We start from the raw sequence: 22,682 nt of genomic DNA on the forward strand, positions 1-22,682 counted from the left end.
TCTACTTAGACTTAGTTTGGAGACCACTGCCGTAGACTTAGTTTGAAGACCACTGCCATAGACAGTCTACTTAGACTTAGTTTGGAGACCACTGCCATAGACAGTCTACTTAGACTTAGTTTGGAGACCACTGCCATAGACAGTCTACTTAGACTTAGTTTGGAGACCACTGCCATAGACAGTCTACTTAGACTTAGTTTGGAGACCACTGCCATAGACAGTCTACTTAGACTTAGTTTGGAGACCACTGCCACTAGTCACCTCTTCTAGTTTATCCCCATCAGAGCTTAGCCCATCCCCATGGAGAAGAATCATGCTGTTCCACAATTTTCTAATCTCATAAAACTCCTTTAAGTGTCATCAAGTGACATTTCTCTCCAAGGAAGCCAAACAAAGGGCGTTTTACTTCCGAACACTGAGCCCCTTTGTGCAAGTGAAGCAGAGATGACTGCGGATAGCTGCACAAAAAGCTTCATCACGCCATGAGTCAAGTGGGAGACTGAAATTCAGATTTACATTGTAGAGGGCCACTTTTTCTCCAAGAGGGCTCTTGGAGATTTTGCAACTATCGGGTTGGCCGTATCCTTAGCGGCATACCTTTTAGGAGGAGTAATGGCTCTGAACCGGGTGAAGAAGAATGTAGGACTTTTAGCTATCGCGGTGCATAATGGCATGTTTTTTTTATCGTGCTGTCATTTCAACACATATTTTATTCACGAAAAGTGTCTGGAATGAAGGATGTCAACGCCCAGTGCAATTGACTAAAATGGGTACGGCATCTGCTCTGCGGAATATAGATGCTTACGCCCATTTATCGCTTTACATGCACATACATCTAGTAACTAGGTATACAAATTTGTTGTTGGCAGAGTAGATACAGTGCGTCAAAAATATATCCATTATGGCTTGCACCTCCGGCTGTTGCAAAACTACAAATCCCAACATGCCCAGACAGCCAACGGCTGTCTGGGCATGCTGGGAGTTGTAGTTTTGCAACAGCTGGAGGCACCCTGGTTCAGACACGCTGATCTATATCAACATAAGGAACAATACATTTGCAGGTTTGGGGGTTTATAAATGGATTATAAATTATATGGAGCAATAATCATTACAAGTGCCTAGTCTAAGGGTATGTTCACACAACAGCGTTAGGACCTCTCGGAAATCTCTATAGACGGCAATGCCTTTCCGAGTGGGTTCATGACAGGTCAATGCTTTCTGCGGAGACCAGAATCAGAATTTTCTGCGACATTTGTTTTCCGGCACGTGTGCATGGTACAATTGAAAACAATGGGACTCTGCTGCAACGGAATTTCTAAACTGAATTTTTGCCACCAGATTCTGTCATGTGAACGAGGCTTAAGAGACCTTTAAAGGGGTACTCCAAAAACATCTCATCTCCTATCCAAAGGATAGGGGATAAGATGTCTGATTGCGGGGGTCCCGTCTATGGGAAACCCCGCAATCTCCATGCCAGCAGTGGCAGCATCTGGAAGACGTGAATGGAGGGGGGCGTGACGGCTGTAGTCGCCAGTCATCCGGCACGGAGCGGAGTTCGCTCCATGCACGGATGATCGGGGTGCCGCGCCACAGATCATGGGGGGGTCCCAGCGGCGGGACCCCTGTGATCAGACATCTTATCCTTCAGATAGGGGTTAAAATGTTTTTCGCTGGAGTATCCCTTTAACTCCTCTATAGATACTATAGCTATTGAGAGCCCACAGGTTGGGTCTGCAGAGTAGTCACCGATTGGCGGATCAAGCAGGAACAGTCAGAGCGGGATCACACTACGGAATATCCGCCCAGAGAAATTATAGGTGGAAATTTAATGCACAGCAGGCGACGGTTGACCCAGTCGTTCTAGTGCAGTGTGGGTGTTGGAAGGGCAGATGGTATTTACCCTTTGTGTTCGTGACGCCAGGGCGTGGTTATCCTATTCACCACCTGAGGTATAGCCAATGATTCCTGGGCCAGGCGCGGGGCAAATAATCACTCTGATGCAAGGTTACAGACTAACGGCTCTTTACTGAGGCAGACAAGGTGTTAAAGTCTTTACAGCTCAGTTAAGGCCCAAGGAGATGCACGGTGCACTATAGGAAGCTTGTCGGCTTGCTGGGACTTGTAGTGGACTTGGACCGACTTGTGCAACCCACACTGAATTTAGTAATTTGACAGACTTGACTAGCTTGACTATCTTGACTAGACTTGTCCCCTGTATTCGTGCTTACCGCCAGGCCTTGACTTTCACCTGTGGGGGTTACTGGTAGTAGCTGCGTGGCTGCGTGACTAGGCCTTAGGCCTCCCTCAGGAACACCAGACAAATTCTCAGGTCTTCACTCCACTGTACCTCAGCTAAGACTAAATCTCTCAACTAGGCTAGCTCCTCCCTGGTATATAAGGGAGCAATTTGGAGGTGTCCCATTGGTCACCAACAAGCCTTACACCTTACACCTTCCTTGGAAACATAGCCCTTAGCAACAGTATTTAAAGGCACAAGAACATATTATTATAACACACAGCATTATATTAGCTCAAACATAACTTTATATTATAGAAGAGTCCTGAGGAGTGTGGGGCCAGGGGACATGGACTGAGTCCACCTGATAGGATTGACAGGGGTACAGAATGGCACATTCTGTACTGGGCCACCTCACTAGGACTGCTCGAAAATCCACAGATTCTCTGATCATGCTTATTCTTTAGTCGGAATCCGTTTGGAAATGCAATGCAGTCTACGGAAACAGCTCATGTCCGAGCGGTCCTAACGCCGACTGAACCAGCATGAAATTTTTATTTTAGCAGCAGCGGGAAATTCTGCAGTGTGCAAGGTGTAGAAAAACCCAGAGTAGGAGCAAATCCCATAGAAAACCTCTCCTGCTCCGGACAGTTCCTGACATGGACAGAGGTGTCAGCAGAGAGCACTGTGGTCAGGCAGAAAGGAAATTCAAAAAGAAAACAACTTCCTGTGTAGCATACAGCAGCTGATAAGTACTGGAAGGATTAAGATTTTTAAATTGAAGTAATTTGCAAATCTGTTCAACTTTCTGGCATCAGTTGATTTAAAAAAAAAATTATGTTTTCCAGTGGAGTACCCCTTTAAGGAATAAAACAGCCACATAAAACATCTGCATTGGGCTGGGGCTGCATTTACTTTGATTCGTATTTTGGCCGATCGAATGGAGAAGCACATGACTGCGCATATTGTGTATGATGTATGGCCGATGGCTTCTAATCATCAGTGTACCATACGGGCAATTCATGCAGCTGCTAAGGTGCCCTTGGGGCAAGGGAGCCCGGTGCAGGTTGATGCCATTCCGTTTTGCCATCGGGAAGTAATGACATTAATCGCATTAATAGCAAACAAAGAACTGCGAAGGGTTACGGCAAAGACACATAAAGCCCGTCTGTGCCATGGGGCGCCGTCTCCTTTGCGCAGTTGTAACGATTATTGCTGCGTATAATTTATCTCATTGCACCAACCTATTGTTCCTTAGGTTTGCCAACCAGGGTGCCTCCAGCTGTTGCAAAACTACAACTCCCAGCATGCCCGGACAGCCAACGGCTGTCCGGGCATGCTGGGAGTTGTAGATTTGCAACAGCTGGAGGCACCCTGGTTGAGAAACACTGACATAGACTGTCTTAATATTGATCGATGCGTATGATCAACAATACATAACAATATATATATATATATATATATATATATATATATAATTTTTTTTTTTTTTTTATTTATATTATTATTATTATTATTATTTTTTTTTTTTCAGAATCATAATCAAATTCTTACCTCAAATCTCCATGCGGTTCGCCGAGTGCCCTATCCCCCGGAGTAAAAATCCTAAATAATTGATCTACCAATTACCTGCATAGGAGCCGAGCGTCTTCTCGTATATTCTGTACATTAGACTGAACACAACGCACCAGAGCAGACCCACCCCCCTAGTCCCCATTCACTCCCTCCAATCATTCCGCCCAGGGTTTCCATGGAAACCTGACGGAGAATAGAAATTTCAGTGCTGGCTGCATTGCAACAAAAAAAAAATAAATAAATAAATAAACACAGACTGCAAAACACAACGCACAAAAAAGGACCATCCTAAATTCACTAGGCGTTCGGTCACGGGCATCGATGGCACCTACCGAAATAGGAAACTAGACGTATGTTCTGAATAACAATAATAATACATGTGAAATCTGTGGTGTAAGATGTAGCAGGCCGCAGCTGTTGTGGGTGCAGATGGCAGTCACACACTTTCCCTGGTGCAGGACTGTCTGCCTGGGTGCCGGTGCCAGGACCGCCTGGAAATGGGCCCTCTCTATAGACGGCAATGCATTTCGGAACCGATTCCGCAAAAAAGAATTGACATGCGGAAGGAAGTTTCGGAATTTTCCGCAGCGGATTTTTTTCCGCCACGATAATTCTGCCGTGTGCACGGTGCAGCAGAATGTCATTATAAACAATGGGACTCTGCTGCAACGGAATTTTTTTCCCCGGCAGATTGTGCTAGGAAATTCCTCCGTGTGAACAGAGCCTAAGAAGATGCAAGTGTTATATATGGGATACGATAGCTCAGGGGAGCCGATAGAAATGCAGAGCTAATTTCTTTCAAAAACAGCACCACACCTGTTTTCAGGATTTGGGTGGTATTACAACGTAGTTTCATTGAAATGAATGGAGCCAAGTTGTAGTACCACTCATGACCTGAGGGAAGAGGTGGTACAGTTTTTTTTGGAAGAAATTAATCTGTGTTTCTATCCCTCGATAACCCCATTAACCCCTTAAGGACAAAGACTATTTTGTCATTAGGGTACTGCAAATTCCTTTTTTTTTTTTTGGCGTTTTCATTTTTCCACCTCGCTTTTTAAAGAAGTAGTCCAGTGTAGTACAACTTATCCCCTATCCTAAGGATAGGGGATAAGTTTCAGATCGCGGGGGTCCGACCGCTGGGGCCCCCACAATCTCCCATACGGGGCCCCGGCTCGCTGGGCAGAGAACGCGTGTCTACCACCGTACGAAGCGGCGGCCAACATGCACCCTCAATACATCGCTATGGCCGAGCCGGAGCGCTGCCTTCGGCAATCTCCGGCTCTGCCATAGCGCTGAATTGAGGGTGTGTGTCGGCCGCCGCTTTGCACGGGAGATCACGGGGGGCCCAGTGGTCGGACCTTCCCCTGCGATCTGAAACTTATCCCCTATCCTTAAGATAGGGGATAAGTTATTTTACACTGGACTACACCTTTAAGGAACTCATTTATCTTTCCATCTACAGACCCATATGAGGGCTTGTTTTTTGCGCAACCAATTTTACTTTGTAATGATACCTTTCATTTTACCATAAAATGTACAGTGTTACCAAGCAATTATTATTTGCGGAGCCGGGTGATTGAAAAGAAAAACACAATTTTGCAACATTTGGGGGGGGGGGGCATCGCTTTTAAGCAGTGCACTTAATGGTAAAACCTACAGTTTGCTTTTATTCTGTGGGTCAATATGATTAAAATGATAACCATGTTTACATGCTTTTCTGTTATTGTTCTGCTTTTTTTTATTTCCCTATTCTGACTCTACAACTTTTTATATACGGGGCTGTATGAGGGATAATCTTTTGTTCTCCATCATTTCTGAAATTCCACTTGGGGAATTCCGCAAGCAGGAGAAGTGTGAATGGGAGTTCAGAATCCCATAGAAGTCTATGGGCTTAAATTTAAAGGGGTACTCCGCTGCCCTGCTTCTGGAGCTCTGCTGCCAGCGTCCAGAAGTTTATTGTTTATTGTTCCGAACGGCATTGCCCCCTTCCCATAGACTTTCATTGAGGGGGCGGGCGTGATGTCACGGTGTGCGGGTGGCCCTGAACACTGAGGCCCGCACACAGCCGTTCGGAACAATAAACTTCCGGACGCTGGCGAGAATTCTGCACTAGGTGAATAGTCCCACTGATGGATCCGCAGACGATGGACCCTACAGTGTTGCCTCCATCTGTGCCTGCTCACAGCGGCAATCCGCCGCTACAAGCAGACATGCTGCAATGAGCAAATCGGAGCGCATGCGCAGTATAATGGTGAATATCGCGGGCGCTCCTCCTGCTCTCTGAGCACTCGCACATCGCAGCGTGTCTGCTCATAGCGGTGGATTGTCGCTATGAGCAGGCACAAATGGAGGCAACACTGTAGGGTCCATCGTCGGCGGATCCGCAGCGCTGCGGATCAGTCTGTGTGAACGAGCCCTTACAGTCAACCTTTCAATGAAAAAAAAACTCTTCACATGACCCAAGGACACCTAAGTTTTTATCAGCCAGTGTTCAGATCCCAGGGAGTGAAGGGGGCAGCCATGTGCTTCTCTCCCCTCTCCCCACCTGGACGGCCTCATAGATTTACATTATGAATTTGACTTGGTAGAAAGTGTGGTGTCCCGGTACCGTATGGCATACCGTACCTAGTGTGGTGGTCCCCAAAGTCAGAGTTCCTACGTTCAGGTAGGGTTCCCCCAGGTGGGACAGCCCCTAGTCGCCTCTCCTCTACTCTAATTCTATAGTGTGTATATATTTAATAATGTGTGTATTTAATATAATGTATAGTATACTTACCTTGTTGGTGTCGCAGGACCTTCGGTCATGTGACTATGTTACTTCCTCTATGGTATGTTGGAGGACCTTGGGAGGTCCTTGGGTCACATGCTACCCATAACCCTTTGTAATGGTGATTGACAGAAGTATTGGACCAATTAGCTCTGGTCCAGCCCCTGCCCATATAAAGGGAGCTGTAGCCAATTATCGCTCTCTTAGGTTGCTGCTCTCGTGGATGCCGGACTAGCAGGACGGATCTGCGCAACTTTCAAAGACACGCTAGGCCAGAAAACCTACCGGCCTCAGCCTAAACTAAACCGTGAGTTCTAACCTAATCCCCGCTAAAGCTAGCGTGACTACTGGACCGCAACTAAATCCCCTAAATCCAGTGGAACAACGCATATCAGTCTACGGACTCTAAATTGCTTAAGGTCCCAACCACTGTCAATCTCTAAGAGACTTTGCCTGTATAGAGACTGTTCCGGTTATGAAGCTTGCATAAAATCTTCAGTAAAGTTCCAACTGTTTTCAGCAAACTCTCCGGTTGTGGACATTCAATTATTCTCTACCTCCCTATCGCTCTTGGGAATGGTGGCGGTAGGACAAGCATTACAGAGGAGCCCTCACCCTGGCGTCACGAATAGCCCAAACACCCTTTAGTCACCGCACAGCTACACCCCATATACCCTACTCCCCCAGGCTATCACAAAAGGAAATTGGAAAAATGTATTTAAACCGAAGTACCGAATGTGTTAAAATGATGTATCAACGACGATAGAAGAAAACAAGAAGGAATTCTCCACAAGAACAATAGGAGGGTCTATGAAGAAGATATTCGAGAGGCCGCACAGGGCGCAGATGTTGCTCCGATCCTCGCCTAAGGTTTTTGCATACCACTTGAGTGCAGGATTGTATGAGAAGGAATACAGCAGGAGATGACCCTGCAGAGAGGAGCGCGGGCCCCGTGTTATGTAACATGATGCATTTAACCGTCCGTCTGAAAGTAATTGGCGATAGAGGGAAAACCCAGAGGTGCAAGTAACTGGAAACAGATTGCTGCCACTAAAATGGTGTCGAATAAGTGATCCCGGCTGCGGAGGAAAGGCAGGCGGCGACTACGATGAATATCTGCACTTGCTGATGGTTTAGTAAAAAGTCTTTCTATCATTTACGTAGAAGATGTCCCGGACACAAGAGAGAGTATGAGATCCATGGCGGAGAATGATCTCTGAAGCGGAGCGCGTGATCCGGGAACATCAGTCCTCGAAACATACAATGCGGCACGGTTTTTGGATATAAGCCTCAATTTTCTGCCAACGCTACTAAAAACCCAATCTAGTAAGACAGCTAGGGACGCCACCTTTCTTGCAAAAAAAATACCGTCCAAGCTAATTTGCCTAATTAATTATATATTCGTGACATCACAAGATACACATATGCTGGGGAAATATTCTCCTATTCTGACCCCTATAACTTTTTTATTTCTCCTTACACGGGCCTGTATGAGGGCTCATTATTTGCGCCCCGATCTGTAGATTTTAACAGTACCGTTTCTGTTTTGAAGTGAGTTTTTGTTTGCTTTATTTATTCATTTTTTATAAAAAAATGTTTAGTTACTAACTACAACTCACAGCATGCCCTTATACAGCTTGTGGCTCAGCAGCTGTCCCAAAACGAAAACTACAACTCCCAGCATGTTGGATTATATAGTAATATATAGTATAGGTCAGTGTTTCCCAACCTGAGGTGCCTCCAGCTGTTGCAAAACTACAACTCCCAGCATGCCCAGACAGCCGTTGGCTGTCCGGGCATGCTGGGAGTTGTAGTTCCGCAACAGATGGAGGCCCTCTGGTTGGGAAACACTGGTATAGGTTATGGTTAGGAATGAGTGAATCGATTCAGCAGCTGCCCCAAACGAAAACTATATAGTAGTATATAGTATAGGTCAGTGTTTCCCAACCTGGGGTGCCTCCAGCTGTTGCAAAACTACAACTCCCAGCATGTTGGACTATATAGTAGTATATAGTATAGGTCAGTGTTTCCCAACCTGGGGTGCCTCCAGCTGTTGCAAAACTACAACTCCCAGCATGTTGGACTATATAGTAGTATATAGTATAGGTCAGTGTTTCCCAACCTGGGGTGCCTCCAGCTGTTGCAAAACTACAACTCCCAGCATGTTGGACTATATAGTAGTATATAGTATAGGTCAGTGTTTCCCAACCTGGGGTGCCTCCAGCTGTTGCAAAACTACAACTCCCAGCATGTTGGACTATATAGTAGTATATAGTATAGGTCAGTGTTTCCCAACCTGGGGTGCCTCCAGCTGTTGCAAAACTACAACTCCCAGCATGTTGGACTATATAGTAGTATATAGTATAGGTCAGTGTTTCCCAACCTGGGGTGCCTCCAGCTGTTGCAAAACTACAACTCCCAGCATGTTGGACTATATAGTAGTATATAGTATAGGTCAGTGTTTCCCAACCTGGGGTGCCTCCAGCTGTTGCAAAACTACAACTCCCAGCATGTCCAGACAGCCATTAGCAGGGTGGCCAAAATACCGGCCATGCCAGTAAAATGTCGGGCAGGTAGCAACCCTAAAGACAGTACTGCAGGGAACGATAATCATGGGGTCTTTAGGGGTGAACCATTGGTCACCCACACTTTTCTCCCTTACATAATATATATTGCTGTTCTTGTGTCGCTTTGCTATTTTTGTGCTGTGTGATTATGTTCCCTACAAAGTCCCTGCACCTGTTCGCTCACTTAGCTTCTCCGTTATACCCTGCCAGCTTACAGAAGGAGGAGGCGCCGCCGCTTTTATTTCAGCACTGCATTGACTTGATGGTAAGTTGCGGTGTTGAGATGCTGTGTCACCATGTTAGGGGTGAGGGTAGAGGTGCATTTATAAGAGACAGTGTTTAAAGGGGTACAAAAAAAATTCTGATGAACGGGTGGCGGAAAGTTAAACAGGTTTGTAAATGACTTCTATTTAAAAATCTTAATCCTTCCAGTACTTATCAGCTGCTTTATGCTCCAGAGGAAGTTGTGTGGTAGTTCTTTTCAGTCTGACCACAGTGCTCTCTGCTGCCTCCTCTGTTTGTGTTAGGAACTGTCCAGATCAGGAGAGGTTTGCTATGGGGATTTTTTTCTGCTCTGGACAGTTCCTGACATGGACAGAAGTGTCAGCAGAGAGTAGTGTAGTCAGACTGGAAAGAATTACACAACTTCCTCTGGGCCCACAGCAGCTGATAAGTACTTGAAGGATTAATATTTTTATATAGAAGCAATTTAAAAATTTGTTCAACCTTTTGGCATCAGTTGATTTTAAAAAGGCTGATGTATTCTTTCTAGCTATGGAACATGTGGGTAGAAAGAGACAGTGCACAGTAATCCCAGAGCAGATTCTGCTTTAAGAGTTGACATGTTCATTCTTTTTTGCAGAATCTGGATTGCAGAATTTCACTGCGAAATTTATTCTGCAGATATTCTACCTTGTGAATGGGACAGCGGAAATCCCATTGACCACAATATTAACTTAATTTAGCAGAATTTCGGAGCAGTATTTTTAGGGTACGTTCACACAGGCGGATTTATTTGCGGGTTTCCCGCTGCATATTTGAAAGGGGGTTTGATCTTCTCAGCTGCCCGCAGCGAAAATCTGCCGCAAGCCCCATTGAAGTCAACAGGGTCTTCGGCGGATTTTCTGCAGCAGAAACTCCCCAGCGGAAAATCTGCTGCGGATAGCAGTGAAGAGCCCGCCCACTTTCAAATATGCAGCGGGTAACCCGCAAATAAATCCGCCCGGGGTACTCCGGTGCTTAGACCTCTTATGCCCTATCCAAAGGATAGGGAATAAGATGCCTGATTGCGGGGGTCCCGCCACTGAGGACCCCCGTGATCTTGCATGCAGCACCCTGTTAAAATCAGTCCCCGAAGCACGTTCGCTCTGGTTCTGATGACTCCGCCCCCGTGTGATGTCATGCTCAGCCCCCTCAATGCAAGCCTATGGGAGGGGGCGTGACATCTGTCACACCCCCTCCCATAGGCTTGCATTGGGGGGGGGGAGCGGAGTGTGGCGTCACACGGGGGCGGAGCCGTGACATCACAATACTCCGGCCCCGTGATCGGCAGTCATCAGAACCAGAGCGAACATGCTCCGGGGACTGATTTTAACGGGGTGCTGCGTGCAAGATCACTTTGGATAGGGGATAAGATGTCTAAGCGCCGGAGTACCCCTTTTAGCTGGATTGCTCCTGGGAAATTCTGTCTTGTGAAAGGGTAGAATTTATGCTGAATTTGATGCTTTGGCTATGTTCACATGGCGGAATATTTTCGTGTGGACATTCTGCAATTAAAGGGTGCAGGCAGAAAATGCCAGCGCTAGGACCGCTCAGAAATGCATTGCCATCTCCATAGACAGCAAAGCATTTTTGAGCAGATTCCGCCAAAACAATTCATATATCAATTCTTTCTGCGGAGGTCGGAAATGAAATTTCTGCGCCAGATGTTTCTGCAGTGGCGATTCCGCCGCGTGGACTGTGCAGCAGAATCCCAGTGAAAACAATGGGGATCTGATGCACTGGAATTTTTGAGCTGAATTTCTCTGCCAGTGTGAACGAGACCTAATTCAGTATGAATTGCCCCCTGGAATCTGACTCCTATTGACGTCAATGGGATTTCCGCCACCACGTTCACACACATCCATATTAGCGAACATTTCTCACGATGAACCATATTCCACCAGAAGAATTGACATTTCCCCTCAAATAAGCATCAATTCCACTTTGTTTCTGCCTCATTTATTTTTTAAATGAACTGGTGCCAGAAAGTTAAACAGTAAATCACTTCTATTAAAAAATCTTTACCCTTCCAGTACTTTTTAGCAGCTGTATGCTACAGAGGAAATTCCAAAGTGCTCTCTGCTGACACCTCTGTCCATATCAGGAACTGTCCAGAGCAGAATAGGTTTGCTATGGGGATTTTCTTCTGCTCTGGACAGTTCCTGATACGGACAGAGGTGTCAGCAGAGAGCACTTTGGACAAGACAAAAAAGTCCAAAGTGGAAAGCCAAAAAGAAAAAAATTTCCTCTGTAGCATACAGCTGCTAAAATGTACTGGAAGGGTAAAGATTTTTTTAATAGAAGTCATTTACAAATCTAATAACAAAGGCTCGTACGTGCACTCACCGCTCAACGGAGACAGCTCGGTATAGGACTCCAGGCCCGCAGAAGGCTGGGTCACAGCATCGGTGCAGGTAAGTCGGTGCTCTGAGGCCTCCGAGCGCCCACTTATCTGCACCGATGCTGTGACCCAGCCTTCTGCGGGCCTGGAGTCCTATACCGAGCTGTCTCCGTTGAGCGGTGAGTGCACATACGTGTCTTTGTTAGTACATTTATTGATACTTCATACATTTCGTATGTGCACCCCTCAGGAGACTTATTACGGGCCACAGATACCACGCAGTATCTCCATTAGAGATGAGCGAACTTACAGTAAATTTGATTCGTCACGAACTTCTCGGCTCGGCAGTTGATGACTTATCCTGCATAAATTAGTTCAGCTTTCAGGTGCTCCGGTGGGCTGGAAAAGGTGGATACATTCCTAGGAAAGAGTCTCCTAGGACTGTATCCACCTTTTCCAGTCCACCGGAGCACCTGAAAGCTGAACTAATTTATGCAGGATAAGACATCAACTGCTGAGCCGAGAAGTTCGTGACGAATAAAATTTACTGTAAGTTCGCTCATCTCTAATCTCCATGACAGGTGCAGTAACCCTTTAGTGTGCTCTCTCCCTTGACTTTCTGGCACCAGATGATTTAAAAAAAATTAAATAGTTTTCCACCGGAGTACCCCTTTAAAGCATTGCTGTCATTTGAAAACAGCTTTCGACAGGTTGCCCAGACATGTCAAAAGTTGAGATCGCGCAGGGTCGCAGTCCTGACACCCGCTGCAATCGTGTATTACTATCTGACTAACATGTCAAAAGTTTTTAATTGACAGTAACACATTAAGCCTCGGAGATGTCATTGAGAGACGGCCAGAGGGCGTTTGAGTCTAATAGACAGACTGTAGTGTGTGGGAGCCAAGTCTGAATAACAGTGGGCCGAGAAAAGATGGCCGGGAGTCAGGAAAAGTGCATTGCGAAGACTGGACGCCAAATTGAAGGGATGTACCGTATTTTTCGCCGTCTAAGACGCACTTTTTCTTCCCCAAAACTGGGGGGGAAAAAGTCGGTGCGTCTTATACGGCGAATACACCCCTATCGCGGCGGTCCCTGTGGCCATCAACGGCCGGGACCCACGGCTAATACAGGACATCACCGATCGCGGTGATGCCCTGTATTAACCCTTCAGACGCGGCGATCAAAGCTGACCGCCGCGTCTGAAGGGAAAGTGACACTAACCCGGCTGTTCAGTCGGGCTGTTCGGGACCCGCCGCGATTTCACCGCTAACAGCCCGACTGAATAGCCGGGTTAGTGCTTACAGGACACCGGGAGGGACCTTACCTGCCTCCTCGGTGTCTTCTCCGTTCAGGGATCCCCTGTATGGCCGGCGCTCTCCTTCCTCGTCGTCGCGTATGTGCGTCGGCGTGCGTAACGACGTGATGGCGGCGACGGAGAGCGAGGATACCCGGCCGGCAGCAGAGACGTTCCGGAGCGACGGGGACACGGCGACAGCGATGGAGCGACATCCAGGGCAGCGGTGACGGGTCCGGAGCGGCGGGGACACGTGAGTATTACCTCCTCCTGCAGTGGTCTTCAATCTGCCGACCTCCAGATGTTGCAAAACTACAACTCCCAGCATGCCCGGACAGCCAACGGCTGTCCGGGCATGCTGGGAGTTGTAGTTTTGCAACATCTGGAGGTCCGCAGGTTGAAGACCACTATTGGGTTCAAAATCTTAATTTTTTTTAGATTTTGCCCCTAAAAATTGGGTGAATCTTATACGCCGGTGCGTCCTATAGGATGAAAAATACGGTAGTTAATCTGTCCAGACAGCACTGGCCCTGATTTACTAAGAGTGTTGTGCAGGTTTCTTTGTGGGTTTTAATTCCCTACAATTTTTCATGGTATTTACTAAGGTTTCCCTACATTTTCCTTTTTTTATATATTTTTTTTTCACCTGCTCTGGATCTGTCTGGTTTTCCTCAGCTGAAAATCGACCATATTTTCTGTGGAAACCTTAGTAAATATGTTGTGTTTTTGTGAAAATGTTGGGAACACGCCCCTTTTCTGTGACCACGCCCCCTTTTTTAAAAGTAAAATGGAGAGTTAGTCGGTTTTTTTTCAATTCTGGCGCAAATTCTGGCACACAACCCGGCAAAACATGTTGGGTTTGCAATAGTAAATGTGGGCCAGTGTGTGTGGGTCAGAACTACAGGAGATGAATCTGCAAGTGGCTAAAGCAAAGGCTGAGTATTTGCCATTGTGCTCTCCTCCTGCAAACTGTGATGGTACAATGTGATAGAGTTTAAAAGGGGTACTCCGGTGGAAAACCTTTTTTATTTTTTTATTTTTTTTTTAAATCAACTGGTTCTAGAAAGTTAAACAGATTTGCAAATTACTTCTATAAAAAAAAATCTTAATCCTTCCAGTACTTATTAGCTGATGAATACTACAGAGGAAATTATTTTCTTTTTGGAACACTGAGCTCTCTGCTGACATCATGTTTTGGCATCAGTTGATTTAAAAAAAAAAATAAAGGTTTTAAACTGGAGTACCCCTTTAAATTGATATTAATGTATAGCCACTAGGGCCCTGCAGCAAGAGCTTGAATATCTATTTGATTTAGACTATTAATATATTTAATAATAAACTAAACTACATTAATTATCATAATTAGTCACATGTTTCTGTATCTGTTTCAGTAAAAAAAAAAAAAAAAAAAACACATTCCCTTAAAGGGGTACTCCGGTGGAAAACTTTTTTTTTTTAAAGTCAACTGGTGCCAGAAAGTTAAACAGATTTGCAAGTTACTTCTATTAAAAAATCTTAATCCTTACAGAGGAAATTCTTTTCTTTTTGGAACACAGAGCTCTCTGCTGACATCACGAGCACAGTGCTCTCTGCTGACATCTCTGTCCATTTTAGGAACTGTCCAGAGCAGCATATGTTTGCTATGGGGATTTTCTCCTACTCTGGACAGTTCTTAAAATGGACAGAGATGTCAGCAGAGAGCACTGTGCTTGTGATGTCAGCAGAGAGCTCTTTGTTCAAAAAAAAAAAAACACAAAAAAAAACATTTCCTCTGTGGTATTCAGCAGCTAATATGTCCTGGAAGGATTAAGATTTTTTAATAGAAGTAATTTACAAATCTATTAAAAGTAAATGGGGCTCAAATGTCAAAGATATCTGGTTTAAAATAATTAGTATTTATTAATATAGAATGCAAATGGATTAAAGAGGGAATGTACAGGGCCCTTGTACTCCCCTAATTAATTTAATACACAATAAAATATAATAATCCCAATATAAAAATAACAACTAAAAATAACAACTATAAAATGATTCTGCGATTTGAGCCTGTGTTATCAATATGGCGATCTACTAGTCCTGTAGAACAGCACAGAGCAAACGTTCATTCAATTGTTCCTGTTCTCAGAGATCTTCAATAAAGCAGATACAATGTAGCAGCTACAGATAACAGTCAATTGATACAGTGGTATTGTATCTGTCCAGCCAATGGCAACTCGATTCCACCGATATAGTGATACAATGTAGCGCTTTGTGAACAGTGAACAGTCACTTAAAATCAATCTTTAACCCCTTAAGGACTCAGCCCATTTTGGCCTTAAGGACTCAGACAATTTAATTTTTACGTTTTCATTTTTTCCTCCTCGCCTTCTAAAAATCATAACTCTTTTTTATATTTTGATCCACAGACTAGTATGAGGGCTTGTTTTTTGCGCGACCAGTTGTCCTTTGTAATGACATCACTCATTATATCATAAAATGTATGGCGCAACTAAAAAACACTATTTTTGTGGGGAAATTAAAACGAAAAAGCAATTTTGCTCATTTTGGAAGGTTTCATTTTCACGCCGTACAATTTACGGTAAAAATTATGTGTGTTCTTTATTCTGAGGGTCAATACGATTAAAATGATACCCATTATTACATACTTTTCTATTATTGTTGCGTTTAAAAAAATCACAAACTTTTTAACCAAATTAGTACCTTTATAATCCCTTTATTTTGATGACCTCTAACTTTTTTATTTTTCCGTATAAGCGGCGGTATGGGGGCTCATTTTTTGCGCCATGATCTGTACTTTTTTTTGATACCACATTTGCATATAAAAAACTTTTAATACATTTTTTATAATTTTTTTAAATAAAATGTATTAAAAAAGTAGCAATTTTGTACTTTTTTTTTTTTTTCGTTCACGCCGTTCACTGTACGGGATCATTAACATTTTATTTTAATAGTTCGGACATTTACGCACGCGGCGTTATGTAGGCCAGTGGCCTTTGGCTGTCTGGGCATGCTGGGAGTTTTAGTTTTGCAACAGCTGTAGGCACACTAATTTGGAAAAACCGGTCTTTAATCAAATAGCATAATCAAATAGGTAATCTGACTAACTTGCTCCCGGGTTAATATTTAGTACAGATAAAGATTCTATTGCGGATGTGTTACAGTATGTTCTGAAGCTCATAAACTTTTATATAAATAGATAAGTAGGATAAGTCATAGTTTCCAAGAAGACAAGACCTGCTTAGGCCCCAATAACATCATGTTTTGGGGCAGGGTCTAAGTCAGTGGTTCTTAACCCCAGGGGTTCGGTGAGTCAGTCCCGGGGGTTCGGTGGGGGAGGTCGCAACAGGACAGGCAAACCAAGCAATTGCTTGGGGCCCCGAGCAGAGCCGGTGTTTGCCCGTCCTGTAGCGATGGGGCAATTCCCCCCATCACTATTAACTCCCTGCGGTCCCGCATTAAGTTTAAAAACGCAGGGCCACCGGGACATAGCGCACGCCGGGACCTCACTGACGTCCCGTGTCTGCGCCCATGGAAACGAAGGCGCCGAGGTCCGGAGGATAGAGAAGGAGGAAGACGCGCGCTGGCCAGCTTGGTAAGTGATCAGCGGCACGACATCTTCGGTGCACTGACCACCGGTCCCGAGAACTACTGCTATAGCCGGAGCGCTGGTCAGAGCACTGGAGTGGGCAGTACACAGGCATACAGCCTCCAGCCATACACTGTATGTCTATGGGGGAACACTGCCTACATCAGTGGTCTTCAACCTGTGGACCTCCAGATGTTGCAAAACTACAACTCCCGGAATGCCCGGACAACCAACGGCATGCTGGGAGTTGTAGTTTTGCAACATCTGGAGGTCCGCAGGTTGAAGACCACTGGCCTACATAATGTGGGGGAACACTGCCTGCCTAATGTGGGGGAACACTGCCTGCCTAATGTGGGGGAACACTGCCTGCGCCTAATGTGGGGGAACACTGCCTGCCTAATGGGGGGGAACACTGCCTGCCTAATGGTGGGGGAACACTGCCTGCCTAATGGGGGGGAACACTGCCTGCCTAATGGGGGGGAACTCTGCCTGCCTAATGGGGGGGAACTCTGCCTGCCTAATGTGGGGGAACACTGCCTGCGCCTAATGGGGGGGAACACTGCCTGCACCTAATGGGGGGGAACACTGCCTGCGCCTAATGTGTGGGGGAACACTGCCTGCCTAATGTGGGGGAACACTGCCTGCCTAATGTGGGGGAACACTGTCCGCGCCTAATGTGTCTTAATGGTTTCGTTCTTTAATGGTTTTGTTCATTTTGTGCCCCTATGTATAAATATAGACTTAAATATATACCTCCTATGTTTTGAATTAAAAAAAATCATATTTTATTTTTCCAATTAAGAGGGGTTCGGTGAATGCGCATATGAAACTGGTGGGGTTCAGTACCTCCAACAAGGTTAAGAACCACTGGTCTAAGATATAAGTCCAGATAGCTTTTTGCCAGTATCCCGACATATACCTGGATCATAACACCAAAACCTGATGTGAACGGGTCCTAAACAGGCAAAAGGTATTCGGACATAATCCATTTAAACACAATGGCCCTCACATATTAAAAAGTGTAGGTATCTGTTGTAGGTTCAATAATTTATGTAATTTCGCAATTTTGGTGCACATTGGATTTTTTTGGCGCATGTGGGAAAAATGAAAAATTCTAAATTACATTAAAGGGGTACTCCGGTGGAAAGCTTTTTTTTTTATTTTTTATTTTTTAAATCAACTGGTGCCAGAAAGTTAAACAGATTTGTAAATTACTTCTATTAAAAATCTTAATCCTTCCAGTACTTATTAGCTGCTGAATACTACAGCGGAAATTCTTTTCTTTTTGAAACACAGTGCTCTCTGCTGACATCTCTGTCCATTTTAGGAACTGTCCAGAGCAGCATATATTTACTATGGGGATTTTCTTTTACTCTGGACAGTTCCTAAAATGGACAGAGATGTCAGCAGAAAGCTCTGTGTTCCAAAAAGAAAAGAATTTCCACTGTAGTATTCACCATTCAGGAAGAATTAAGATTTTTTAATAGAAGTAATTTGAAAATCTGTTTAACTTTCTTGCACCAGTTGATAAAAAAAAAAAAAAAAAAAAAGTTTTTCACCAGAGTACCCCCAACCGGTGCCAGAAAGTTAAACAGATTTGTAAATGACTTCTATTAAAAAATCTTAATCCTTCCAGTACTTATTAGCTGCTGAACACTACGGAGGAAATTCTTTTATTTTTGGAACACAGAGCTTTCTGAGGGCAATGAGTCCCATAGGATACCTATCAATACTGTGAACATGCTGATAAAAGTACATGACTATTAAATCAGTTACTATATAGAAATTCTGACATATACCGTGGAGTATCCACAGCAGACTTAGTTAATAGATCAAATTTAGTGTACTAGTGACTACATTTGGTCTTTTTTTTTTTCTTTTTTCTTTGGGACTCAAAAGCATAATATACTGCCCTTTTAAAGGGGTACTACTGTGCTGACAACTTATCCCCTATCACGATCAGGCAACTTATCCCCTATCCTTTAGATAGGGGATAAGTTGTCAGCATGGTAGTACCCCTTTAAGCCCTTAAAAAGAAGTATATAGTCAGCAAAAAGACGATAATCACTGGCAGACTATTAAAGAGTACCTGTCATATCACAGAAATAAAAATACTTACATATGTCACTAGGTCATGCAGATTCTTTACATGTTTTTTTTTATGTCTCTTGATTTTGCATTTGGCTCACAAATCCCTTCGTTCTCCTGCTCACTCATTCTGACATCAGCTGCTCAGGAAGGGGATGTCCGAGGCAAGCACTGAGTCCGCCCTCACTCACCATGCATTCACTTCCTCCCTGAGTCTGCAGTGCTGGGTCTCTTCATCCAATCCCTGCAAGCTGCTTTGTAACCCCTTCCTCTTCCTCAATCCTGAAAGACAGGACAGGAGTGAGCACAGAGGAGTGCTAGTCCCGCCCTCAATTCCTGGACTTTGTCCCTGCCTGTGCTTTAGCTGGGACAAAGAACATGCTGCAGCCGGATAGGATTATGTCCTGGATGGTATGGGGACCCCTAGTGGTCTTTTTTTTATTAGTCATGATAAAAAGGAGAGAACCGTCCGTTTTTTCCCCCTGAAATATATTAGAAAGGTTAATATTTTGCCAAGATGTACAACATAATTATTTTTGATTCTGACAAAATTTAAAGTAAACCACTGCGGGTATGCTGCAGCATGCATCATTATGACGAGTTGACGATTTCCTGACAAACGTCAGACAAAGCACTTAGAATTAAACTGTGTAATGACTGTGAAATCATTGGAATAAAACAACTACTTCAATTCGTCATACAACTCGCTGAAAGCAGACGTATATGAGTAAAATGATGTTTGATAGTCTTTCCAGCTGTTTATAACATAAACTAAAAATACAGACTCAACAGAAACGTTAGTTATGGGGTTTCTAGTTTAGAAATAATGTATCTGTATTTTTCCAGCTGTTTATAGACGACGGTGACTCAACAGAAATCTTGGATGTCCCCAAAGAACTCTAAACAAAATGTTAACGATGCTCCAATAAACCGGAATTAGACATAAATATGGAAATAAATACATGAATATCATATGCATATTATAAATTGTATTACATTACTATTATAATGCACTTGAACATACGGAGGCCTTTCCCTCAGGGGAGGACATACATCCTTGCAGCCTGTTCAGCGGCCCAGGGCCCAGCATGTGAGGGAGCCCTGGGCAGTGGGCGGTGGGCCCCCTCACACAACACAGACGTGAGCAGCGGTGCTGCTACCCAATGTGGGGAATCTATGCTACCTAATGTGGGGAAATTGCTAACTAATGTAGGGGAAAATGCTACCTAATGTGGGGAATCTATGCTACCTAATGTGGGCAATCTGCTACCTAATGTGGAGAATCTATGCTACCTAATGTGGGGAAACTATTCCATAATGTGGGGAAACTGCTACCTAATGTGGGGGAACTATGCTACCTAAAGTGAGGAAGGGGGGGGGGGGCAGGCACACTCTTTGCACAGGGTCCCTATGCTGTCTGTGTCCGCCCCTGCTGTCCCTGTAATATAATCTACAGTAAAATGAATATGAAGATGCTCATATTCCCTAGATAATTTTGGCAGTATTTGAGAAACTTCTCTTTTGCATGTGGTATGAATTCTGAGATCATCAACAGGGGCTCATAATGCTTAAAGGGGCATAGTTGTTCTTTCCAGTCTGACCACAGTGCTCTCTGCTGACACCTCTGTCCGTGTCAGGAACTGTCCAGAGTAGAAGCATATCCCCATAGCAAACCTATCCTGCTCTGAACAGTTCCTGACATGGACAGAGATGTCAACAGAGAGCACTGTGGTCAGACCGGAAAGAACTGCACAACTTCCTCTGGAGCATACAGCAGCTGATAAGTACTGGAAGGATTACTATTTTTATATAAAAGTAATTTACTTTCTGGCACCAGTTGATTTGAAAACTTTTTCCCCCCTCCGTAGTACCCCTTTAAGTAATAAGCACCATGACTATTCAAAGTGGGCAGGGTGGGACTGGCCCAACAGATTACCACAATACTCCCTGGTGGGTCTAAGCATTGAAGCAGATGTGCAATGTTTCTGTGGATTCCTCTCAGAAATGCATTGCTGTCTATGAAGACGCCGGGAAACAAGCAAATGTGCAGAATGTCCACCTTTGTTTTTTGGGTGGACATTCTGCTCTTTTAAAGGAAATCTGTCATCAGTGTCACCTGTCATCAGTGTCTGCTGGGTCCCACTGCTAGCAAACAGCAGTGGTGACATCACCAAGCTCCGCCCATGCTCCAAGCCAGGCCCGGAGCTGAAGATACTGAAAATAATTACCGGAGAACAACAGCACGGAACGGGATAAGGTAAGTATCGTTGTCATCAGTGTCACCTGCACTACCTGTCTGTACCGACAGGTTAGTACGGGTGACACTATGACAGATTTCCTTTAAGCCTTTTAAGTTGCAGTATTAGGGTTTGGTCACATACAGCACATCCGCAGTGCATTTCACACTGCGGATGCGCCGCCAGAAGTCACAGAGGAACGGCAGAGCAAGCTTCCTGCTGCGGCTGGGACACAGAGAGCTACCCAGTCGCAGCTGGAAGCTTACAGAGTGAAATGCACTGCGGATGTGGTGTGTGTGACCCTGCCCTTAAGCTATGTTTACAGATGTGTCAAATTGGTTATCAGAAAGGATGAGGATTGGTTTTCTTAGGTTGTATGAATGTACGATAACTTTTTATTTGGTCATTAGGGCAATATATTTTAATCTAGACAATGCCGTCTTATATAGGCTATGATGACGGGTCCTTTTTTTTTGTCTTTGCCAATAACCAGACATCTCTGGTTTGAGGGTTGGCATTCCGGACATAGAGGCGACTCAACCTTTATAGCCGCACTCTCCAAACATAAGTACGTGCTCCGTATCAGTCCTTCAAGTCTTCTTATCCCACCCTTGGAATTCATGTTCAGTTAAGTGTTAATACTTATGTCGATCGCCTCTTATGAAGATAGATAAAGGAAATATTTTTTTTTAATCTAAGATCACTTCAAGACATCGTGACTCTTGTTGTTCCATTCACTCATCCGAAAATCACGCATACAGAATAACAAACCCCACAGGACAGCGGACATAGTTACAGAGTTCATAAGGTTAAATAAAGACAAACGTCCAGTCCAACCTATATCCCTTTGCGTTGACTGTGTTGATCCAGAGGAAGGCAAAAACTTATCAGGCTGATGCCGATTGCCCCATGCCAGGGTGGAAAATTCCTTCCTGACTCCACATCATGGCATCTGAATAAATCCCTGGATCAACGTTCTGTCCCAAGCTTAAAGGGGTACTCCGCCCCTAGACATCTTATCCCCTATCCAAAGGATGGGGATTGAGAATTTAAGATGTCTGATCTCGGTGGGGTCCCGCCGCTGGCCCATCACGCCCACTCCCATGACGGCCATCACGCCCCCTCCCATAGACTTGCATTGAGGCGGCGTAGCCGTGACCTCGCGAGCCTCCGGCACTGATCCCGATGCTCCAAACAACAGGTAAAGCACAGAGATTGCGGGGGTCCCCAGCGGTGGGACCCCTGCGATCTGACATCTTATCCCCTATTCTTTGGATAAGGGATAAGATATCTAGGGGCGGGAGTACCCCTTTAAAAACTATGGAGGAGATTTATCAAAACCTGTCCAGAGGAAAAGTTGCTGAGTTGCCCATAGGAACCAATCAGATCGCTTCTTTCAGTTTTGAAAAGGCCTGTGAAAAATGAAAGCAGCAACGTGATTGGTTCCTATGGGCAACTCAGCAACTTTCCCTCTGGACAGGTTTTCATAAATCTCCCCCTGTGTGTAAATCAGGACCTACAAGGGGTAGTTCTATTTTTCGTTCCCTAGTAATTTTGCTAGCTTGTTTTTTGTTTAGTTCCTTATAGGGGTACTCCACAGCCCCAGCCTACGGAACATTTTGTTCCAAATGCTGGGTGCAGGGATCATGACGTCACGGCTACGCCCCTCTTGATGTCATGATGGGCGTGGCTGTGACATCACGACCCCCGCAGCCTGCACCCAGCATTCG

The 22,682-nt window shown here is 44.8% G+C and overlaps 1 protein-coding gene across 4 annotated transcripts in view; it reads right to left on the reverse strand.

Annotated features, from left to right (window-relative positions):
* Positions 1 to 22,682, reverse strand: part of LOC130294076 (carcinoembryonic antigen-related cell adhesion molecule 19-like) — a 54,511-nt gene that overhangs the window by 23,303 nt on the left and 8,526 nt on the right. Inside the window, exon 1 of one of the 4 annotated variants that reach the window (XM_056543487.1) lies at positions 3,866 to 3,944. The exons of 2 other annotated variants lie outside the window; for them this stretch is intronic. The gene's annotated coding sequence lies outside the window, so the exon portion shown is untranslated. Of the gene's footprint in view, positions 1 to 3,790; positions 3,945 to 22,682 lie in introns of those variants that run through there. One more of the 4 variants, XM_056543486.1, reaches the window with a different exon arrangement.

Source organism: Hyla sarda, chromosome 10 (assembly GCF_029499605.1).
Source record: "Hyla sarda isolate aHylSar1 chromosome 10, aHylSar1.hap1, whole genome shotgun sequence".
NCBI lineage: Eukaryota > Metazoa > Chordata > Amphibia > Anura > Hylidae > Hyla > Hyla sarda.